We start from the raw sequence: 9,039 nt of genomic DNA, 5'->3' as shown, positions 1-9,039 counted from the left end.
AAACTTAATGTACTTAACTTATTCAGTAATTAAAATAGATTTCTAACTGGAATGGTTTGTGTGCCATCTTGAGCAGAACTGGGGGTGCTATACATGATTCCCCAAGGTTTCTTGAAGGACTGGAATTCTATAATTGAGTAGACTCACTACTTCTGGCATTCAGGTCCATTGAGTATAAGTTGAGTGGGGTCTGAGTTTAAGGAAAGATAGACAATGCTGTGAGTTACTTCTAAGAAGGAAATGAATGTCTGACTAGATCCCAAACTTGTCTAAGGATTAAAGTCACTCAAACCACACATGAGAGTACTACACACTATTTTTCCTCTTCTCCACAGTGAAATCATTGCTCAGAGTAGGAACTACTCAGGTAGTACACTAGCAGGTGAAAAGCTAGGTCATGTGGCAATTAGAGATGAAGGTCATGCCCCATGGAGCTGCTTCCTGAATCAGGACAGAATCCAGGTTACAAAAAAGCAGCCAGGGATTCTTTCCTGAAGGCAGGTGAAACACAGGGAGTCTACCAAGTTGCAAATTGTAAGTAATCACCCATATTATTTTTGTCAATTTCACTTTAGTTAAAAAAAAATTCTAGAACATTAATCCATTTCCATTAATATTAAATTATTTATATTTAATTTGTTAGAAGTTCAATGTTTAATTTTAAAAACCCAGTGCATGAGAAGCATTTTAATAAATAATATCTAATAACTATAAAAGATCACTCAAAATGTGCAAGTGATTTAATTTCATAGGACAACTCTTTTGTGAGCTCATATAAAGTAACAAAATATTGCCTATAAGAAAACTCAAAACTTTGACACATTCACAGCATATTAGGTATCTTAGCTCTTCTTCCTGCACTCCTAGTGTTAATAGTATATTGACATCCTTTTATAATCTGCAACTGAGAGTATTTCTGTAAGGAAAAAACATCTAGAGGAAGGGCAGCTCAATTTCCAAAAGTAGAAACAGTATTCTACCTCCCATATACTCCTTAATCCCAAGAGAAATTTGGGGTAACTATATAAGATGTTTAACAATTACTTACATGGTATCACAAACTAGTAAACATGTCTTCACTCTCCCATCTAATTATTATCTTCCCATATTTCTCCATAGGATCAACTGTGAAATAGGTCGACCTAATGTGGGAAGGAAATGTATACTATATTAAGAACAGTTCATGATTAAAATTCAACTCTTTTATTACATAAAGAAAAGTTAGAAAGTGCATAGATATGTATGTTGTTATTTTGGTAGTAAATTTTATCAGTGTATAAAGCTAATTTGAACAAAATTTACAATTCTGAGTGAATAGGCCAGTTGGCTTACATATACTCACACCGCAGCTCATCTAAAACAGATCCCACCCACTGTTTAAGCCCCATGTCCTATTTTTTTTTTCCCAGAACACTAAACTGTACTTATAGAAGTCTTTTCCACTTTCCTCTGACCAGCCATGCTTCTTTATCTTGTTTTTCCCAAAACTTTTTCTTCTCTAAGCTACATTTTTCCCCCACACTATTTTGTGTACAAATCCCTAACTTTCCCCAACCAATCCCTAAAGGTTCCCCAACACAACCCTTTACTTAGCAAGATTAATCCCCTCTGTGTTTCTGGTTCTGACACCAAAATAAACCTTGAACCCATAGTTATGTATATAGTGCTAGTCTAAGCTACTGGCAGCTTTCCCCTAAACAACTTTCAGATCCTCCTAAGTACCCCGTTTTCCTATTTCATCTCCTTTAAGTCTCTTCAAGTAACCAGAAAGATCTTTTAAAACTGCATATATGATTATATCCTCTTTTGGCAAATTCTTTCTTAAAATAGTAGCTTTCCACATCACTTATGTAAAAATTCTACGTAGTTATCACTAATTATAAATAGGGCTGCAGATTCAGCAATAAGAACACAGGACATTCAGTAAAATTTGAAGTTCAGATAAACAATGACTTTTTAAGCATAAGTATGTTCCATGCAATATTTGAAATATACAAAACAGGCATTAGCTGTTTATTTAAAATTCAACAGGGACAATTCTAGTTTTAGGGCCCAGTAAAATCTGGACTCTGTGAGACTTTGTAACTTTATTTGGTGCCACTCTCCCTTTTATCCCTATGCACAGCTCATACAAACATTCTGACAGTTCCTAGAATGTGCTCAGTTGATTCTCATCATAGTGTTTCTGCATTTCTTGTTCCTTCCATCTACAACATTTTTCCTGGTCATTTTGAGGCCGGGTTCCTTCCAAATCACTCAAGTAATCAACCTAAATGTGGTCCTTCAAAGAAGCCCTCTTGAGGCATCTGGGTGGCTCAGTGGGTTAAAGCCTCTGCCTTTAGCTTGGGCCCTGATTCCAGGGTCCTGGGATCCAGTCCCACATAGGGCTCTCTGCTTAGCAGGGAGCCTGCTTCCTCCTCTCTCTCTGCCTGCCACTCTGCCTACTTGTGATCTCTGTCAAATAAATACATAAAATCTTTAAAAACAAAAACAGAGAAGCCCTCTCTGAACACCTAATATGTTTTCTAACTGCTCAGTTGCTTTTGTTTATAGTAGTTACTACAATTTGGTAATTCTTTTTGTTTGCTTACTTACTGTTGCTTGTTCCTATTTTTATCAACTGTTTTTTCTACTATAATTTCCTGTGATGAAGGCAGGGAACTTAACCTGGCTCATACAGGATAGGTTGAATGAATGAAAAAAAGTAAGATAAGATTCGGCCACACTAGATTTTGATTTGGTGTGTGGCATCAGAATTTGCATAGAGCTTAAAACAAAGACTTTGAGTCTGATTGGGAGGGTTTGAAATAGTGTTTCTTATAGTTTGAGTAATTGTGAAGAGTTATCAAATTTTAAAAGCATTATTGCTTCATTATTGAATTGGAATAATAAGAGTACCTGCTCTGTAAAACTACAGTAAGAGAAAAAGTCTTCATGTCCAGCACACAGAAAATATTCAATAAGAGTCAGCTACGATTATCACTACTGTAGTTATTGCAACTTTATACACAATCAGATTTGCCATTGAGAATATTAGACACTCTCTAGGTACTCAACACATTCAGCAAAGCTTCTATTTGAGAGGGATGATAAAAAGAAGTATGTTTAATAAGAGGTGGTTTGAGAATAAGGTGAATATGGAGGAAGGCTACAATCATTTCCCTCACTAAACTCTTGGAAAGACAAGGAACAAGTCTAGAACAGATACAAAATATCCATCTACCTGATGCCTGAAACTTTGTGTTCTCAGGGCCTTCTAAGGGTGTTGCAAGAAAAAAACTGATTATTCCATTTTCCACCTCTTTTAGTTTTATGTTCTAGTCCATTTCTGAGATTGAAGTTGATAGGGCTGGAGAAAAATAAAAACAAGAAAAAGTAGTAACCAGGGGGCGCCTGGGTGGCTCAGTTGGTTAAGCTTCCAACTCTCGGTTTCCCTCAGGTCTTGATCTCAGGGTCTTGAGATGGAATCCTGCTTCTAGCTCTAAGCACAGCACAGAATCTGCTCAAGATTCTTCCTCTCCTTCTCCTTCCCCCCCTGCTCCTGCCCCTGCTCACATTGGCAGGCATGGGTGTTCTCTCTCTCTCTCTCAAACAAATAAATAAAATCTTTAAAGAAAAATTAAGCAAATTGGCATTACTTGTAAGGATGGCTAAACATTCTAGCAATGCCAGATTTGGGCATCTGACTCCTACCAATTCATGGAAAGCTGTCAGGATAGTCTTTCTGATGTAGAGCATCTGAGATATCTATCTATGGTAAAGAAACATGAACTGTTTCTGAAGAAAATAGAAAGGACAGACCTCACATTAAATAAAGCCAAGGGAATTTTAAATACCTTCTATTTTCCCAGCTTTATTCAAAATGGATAAACCCCAGACTCCAGATGCTTTTGTATAATTTTAAAATTAAATAAATTGCTTTTGCAGAGACAGTTACTGATTTTAAGAGCAATCTTCCTGTAGTAAGGGGAGTATGCAAAGAAAAAAAATATGCCACTATATGATAGAGGAGTTTAGGTTTTTTGTTTTTTTTTTTTTTTAAGATTTTATTTATTTATTTGAGAGAGAGACAGTGAGAGAGAGCATGAGCGAGGAGAAGGTCAGAGAGCGAAGCAGACTCCCCATGGAGCTGGGAGCCTGATGTGGGACTCGATCCCAGGACTCTGGGATCATGACCTGAGCCGAAGGCAGTCATCCAACCAACTGAGCCACCCAGGCATCCCAGGAGTTTAGGTTTTGAAAATCAATCTTTCCTTCTCAAAATGGAGAGAGAAGAAAAGCTTTCAGAACTATGCAAAACTATATTTGTTCTCTCAAACTAAAACACAAAAAGACTTGCTCATTTTCAGCTGAATTGGAAATAAAGTCACAGAGATGAGAAACAGTATATCAACTTTCCTTTCAAAATGCATGTTTTTAGCATTAGCTGTAGTGTCATATACATGATGCCATTGTAATTGAAATCAAGCTTTGGATACTCTGCCAAATGCATATTTTTTAGTCATGCAAATAGTGTCCTTTTAAAACATGTATTTATAACTTACTCTGAAAAAGTTGTTCAATAGGATTCTTCCGTTCTTTTTTAGGTTCACTGTTATCCAACCAGCCCATCTCAGGAATATTATTGCACTGAACATAAATGTGGCTTTCATCTGACTGGCCACGGCAAATCCTGCTACAGATTCCAAAGGTTGCCCTTTACCAAATAAACTTACCTGGGAGAGAGATGGGGCAATGTCAAAGGGAAATTTGGCCTTAACTAATCAAACACCACTTACTTGTTTCCAAAGCTCTTTCATAATCAGATGTTTAAATGCAATCACACAATAGAAGGAGAAGGGAAGTACAGAATGAACTTTGAAGCAGCAGTTAGAGAAATTCTATTCTTTGTTAACTGAATCTCTGAGGATACAATACTTCCCACACACTCCTTTCAAATTATACCCCTAATGTCTTTGGAAGATAGTCAGAGTTGCCTAGGAAATACAGGAAGACCATCCAGTTAGAGAATACCAGTCCTCATGTGGCTTGGAGACATTATCATTGGTGTAGGTTTGTAAGCAAATTATAGGTGTCATAGCTGGCACAATGAGAGTAATTCATACATCAATATAGCTATTAAGTATTTGTCCATAACGAACAGACTATTTTTAAGGGCACCCATTAACCACCACACATCAAGAACTGGTAACTATCAGAATATAATTAGAAAATACCGAGCTCTATATGTAAAAGTGCAGGCATATTTTCATGCATCCAACCGTGCATTACATTAATGAGTATAGTAAAATATTTGAATTGGAAATCATAAACATCATCTAGTAGCATATGATTAAAACTGATGATTTATTTTACATATGTGAAGAGTTTATAGTGTAAGTTTTTTTTTTGTTGTTGTTGTTGTTTTTAATGGCTTAAAAGGCACTCTGGTGACCTAGATGAACTGGAACCTCCAATCACATCTAATATCCAAAAAAGAGTATTTTAAGCACCAGAAGGGTTTAGCCAGTGTATAAATACTTTTAACCATATTACCAAATAAAACATCATCAACTCTGCTATGCCCTGTAATGTGAGCTTGACTGATGCATCTTTTCACAATAACTATATAAAATGAGTTTTTATCACTGAGTTAGGCAGAATAACGAATACTGAGTTCAAGTTTTCCTGGTTTCACACCCAGGCTCCTCCATGAATTAATGCTAGGAATATATGTACTTGGGCCTATGATTTACCTTCCCTGGGCCTCCATTAATTCTTGTGTAAAATGAGGACAGCAAGTTGCCTCGTGGGACCTTGTTGAGGAAGAATTGTGGTAATGAGTAAATAATTCTGGCATTTAGCACAGGCTCAATAAATCTCAGTCTCCTTTTTCCTCTTTAGAATGAAACATGGGTGTTACCTACACAAAATGAGGAACCTGATTTGACTTCTTTAAAGGACATGGAGAGCCACTGCAAGCTTCAGTTTACATTTGACATGGCTCTAATTGACATTCCAGATGCTTCCCAAACAAGCAACGCTCTGTCCTTCTCAATCAGAAAGCTCTGGGAGCTGTGATAAAGGGAAAGGTCTGAAAAGGGGCTGAGTAGATAAAGACTCAAAGTTGCTTCATAAACCCTTCCTTATAAATTGAAAATCCCTTGAAGAATTGGAGTATATAAAAATCACATTCAGACTCCCGTAGCTTTTTCCTCTTAACCACTGCCATTATTCTGTTTCTGTCATCAACTAACCATTGTCTGTTTGGGGCACAGTACTGAGTGTTCAACATCTCTCCATTTCACACTGTTACAGAATGCTTGTCATTTCTTAGCATATAAAACCCAAGATATATAACTTCACAATCTATTTCATTATTTCTCAGTCCATGGAGCATACGACAGACCACCAGTTCCACAGAGACCTTGTGATTGTGGTAGAAGCTGCCTCACTGACACCAGTTTCTGCTTGTTAGTATAAATTCTCAATGTGTGGTTCATTCTAAAGAGACAAAGTAGCTGTTGATTTCTTTCTTTTATTCCATATTTTCATGCTATGCCACAGAACAGCAAAGATCAAGGTGAGGGCCTAATAGGCTACACAGCCATGATGTTGAAACATTCGATACAGAATTTCTTAATTTGGAAGCTTACGCTCCACTTCCTCTGGGAAGTCTTTCCTGGTATTACATGGATGAGGTAGATGAGCCTGCTATGGTCTCTCCCATAAGAGTGAACTTCCCAGGATCTCCATCTTATAAATTTTAATTATTTTAATTGTAATTATTGGTTGAATTGTCTGTCTTCACCATCAGACTATATTCTTTTGTCAAGGCTTGGGTTGATCCGTCTTGGTCCTCATTACACTTTAAGAGACCGGTACTCTTGCTCGGTTCATATACAGTGCTGAAGGGTGTTTGTAAATTAGCAATATACTCCTTCTTGAGGTGATTAAGAATGTAATTTTCTCATAGGTGGAGAGAGCTTTTCTACCTAATAAGTGAGTATTTTACAAATACACATCCTTACTTATTACTTGAGTGTGTCCTTCCTTCCTATGTATGGGTACATACCTACACTAGCACAGTGCCTGATATACAGAAGGCGATTAGTTAATATTTCTGAATACTAGATTAGTTAATAAATTAATCCCTAACATTTTTATCATTAGTTTTATTTTCTGTATACCCTATCTACAATTGATAGTCCCTGTGCCATATAGTAGTTTTCTATTGTGTTCCTAACCTTAGATAGAGCTCCCCAGTGGTCAAATTCACTTTTTCAGAACTTCCCTAAACGTTTAAACTACAAGATGTGAGGTTACTCTGCTGTCAATGTGTTTTAAAAGTAAGGGTTGGCTTGTCCTATTTCTTGTTAAATGTTTACAGAATAGCTTCATACTTAACATTCTTCTGTTTAAGTAAATGCTGTACTTGATTTAAAATAAACATTTCTAGTCAAATGCTCACATACTAATAGTCTTATTCTTACCACTCTTCTGTTAAAATGCAAACATTCTAAGACATTTCTTAACTGCTCAAGAGTCACTCCACAGTTTTATTTTGTTTTTAATTCCTAGACGATTCTATCTTTACGTGAGCCCCATATTAAGAGAAATTAGAAATTCATCACAGATATTAAAGCTCAGAGTCATATGAAGAGAGCACAGAAAAAATACTCTCCCCTGGTTCAAGAGGCCATTTACGTCAGTGTCTATTTGCTGCAACATCAAGAATGGCCAAGTTATCCTGATGTAGCTGAGTTGACCAGCAGCAGCAGGAAGAGATTTGTGTCCAGATTGTTTTTCCCTCTGAGCCCCAGATCCTGTACAGCCATTTTTACATACTCCATCTGGTTCTGAAATCCAAAACAGCCTTCTATATTTGAATATAGGAATCTGTATTGAAATCATTTCCTCTTAAGACCATGTTGCTCTAAACTGTGCAGCCTACGGATGAAAACCTGTCAGGCCCCGTAGCAGGAAGAGACAGCAGCCTGAGCACAGAAATGGCCGAGGAGTCAAGAGAAGAAGGTGACTCAGTTCAGCTCTAAAATAATTATGAAAAGCTAACAAAATAATTAAAATGAAAACTTGTGGATTTTTATGTTTTCTATCTTTAGTATGACTATAGGATTTTAACAACACAATGCTATCACTGGAATCTATACCTTTGGTACAATTTTAAAACATCACCTGGTCTTCGTTGGGTTATAAGTAATAAGAAGCCTCCTGTTTTGCAAGAGAAAGAGATCCCTCAGTTAAGTTTGTCTGACTTAAGGGGGCACTAAGTTAAAAAACAGAAAAAGCAAGCTTTGGGAAAATGTTCAACGTCCCTTGAGAAAACATTCTTTTGTTACATGTAGATATCCACAGAAGATCTTCTTAGTAGTTACATTAAGTATAATCTAGCAGTGACCTCACAAACCCCCTCTTTTGTACCACCAGATCTGTGGTTTGTACTGATAAAGAAATATATAAAGAAATATACAGCTGACCAAAATAGCCCAGTGAGTCAAATCTGGAATATTTCTTTATAGCCAACTTAATATTTTTTTGAGTCATTGTTTAAGCTAGACAAAGCCAAGCACTGGGTTGCTTAGTAACCAACTACCAGAAATTTCAGATTATTATTGGTTTACCATGAAAATTATGTCTGTTTAATAGTACTTTTATGCCCCTGACAGTCCCAGAAGCCTAAGAAATCCTTTGTATTTATGCAAAGGTAAGTTATCAGCAGTTATTAAATTTCCCACACTGATTCTCTTGAAGTGTTCCAAGAAGACCACCTGCCAGCCTGTATTTTTCACTGCATAAGGGAGAACCATTTTCCTCAAGGAGGCAATAGGAAACCCATTAGGAGATTCCTACTCCTTGGGTACAAAAACTGTTGCCTGGTCTCATGATCCTAGTACATTTTTTAAAAGTATACTTCTGTTATTATCTCTTATTGTTTACTTCTAGATCCTTTTCTTAATTGCATTATTCTCTCTACCATTATTGCCTTCTTCTGAACTTGGAAATCAGAACATTTTGTCTGCCCCCATCATTAATATGGCA

The sequence above is a fragment of the Neovison vison genome, chromosome 7, assembly GCF_020171115.1.
Source record: "Neovison vison isolate M4711 chromosome 7, ASM_NN_V1, whole genome shotgun sequence".
NCBI lineage: Eukaryota > Metazoa > Chordata > Mammalia > Carnivora > Mustelidae > Neogale > Neogale vison.
This window is presented reverse-complemented; position numbering follows the sequence as displayed.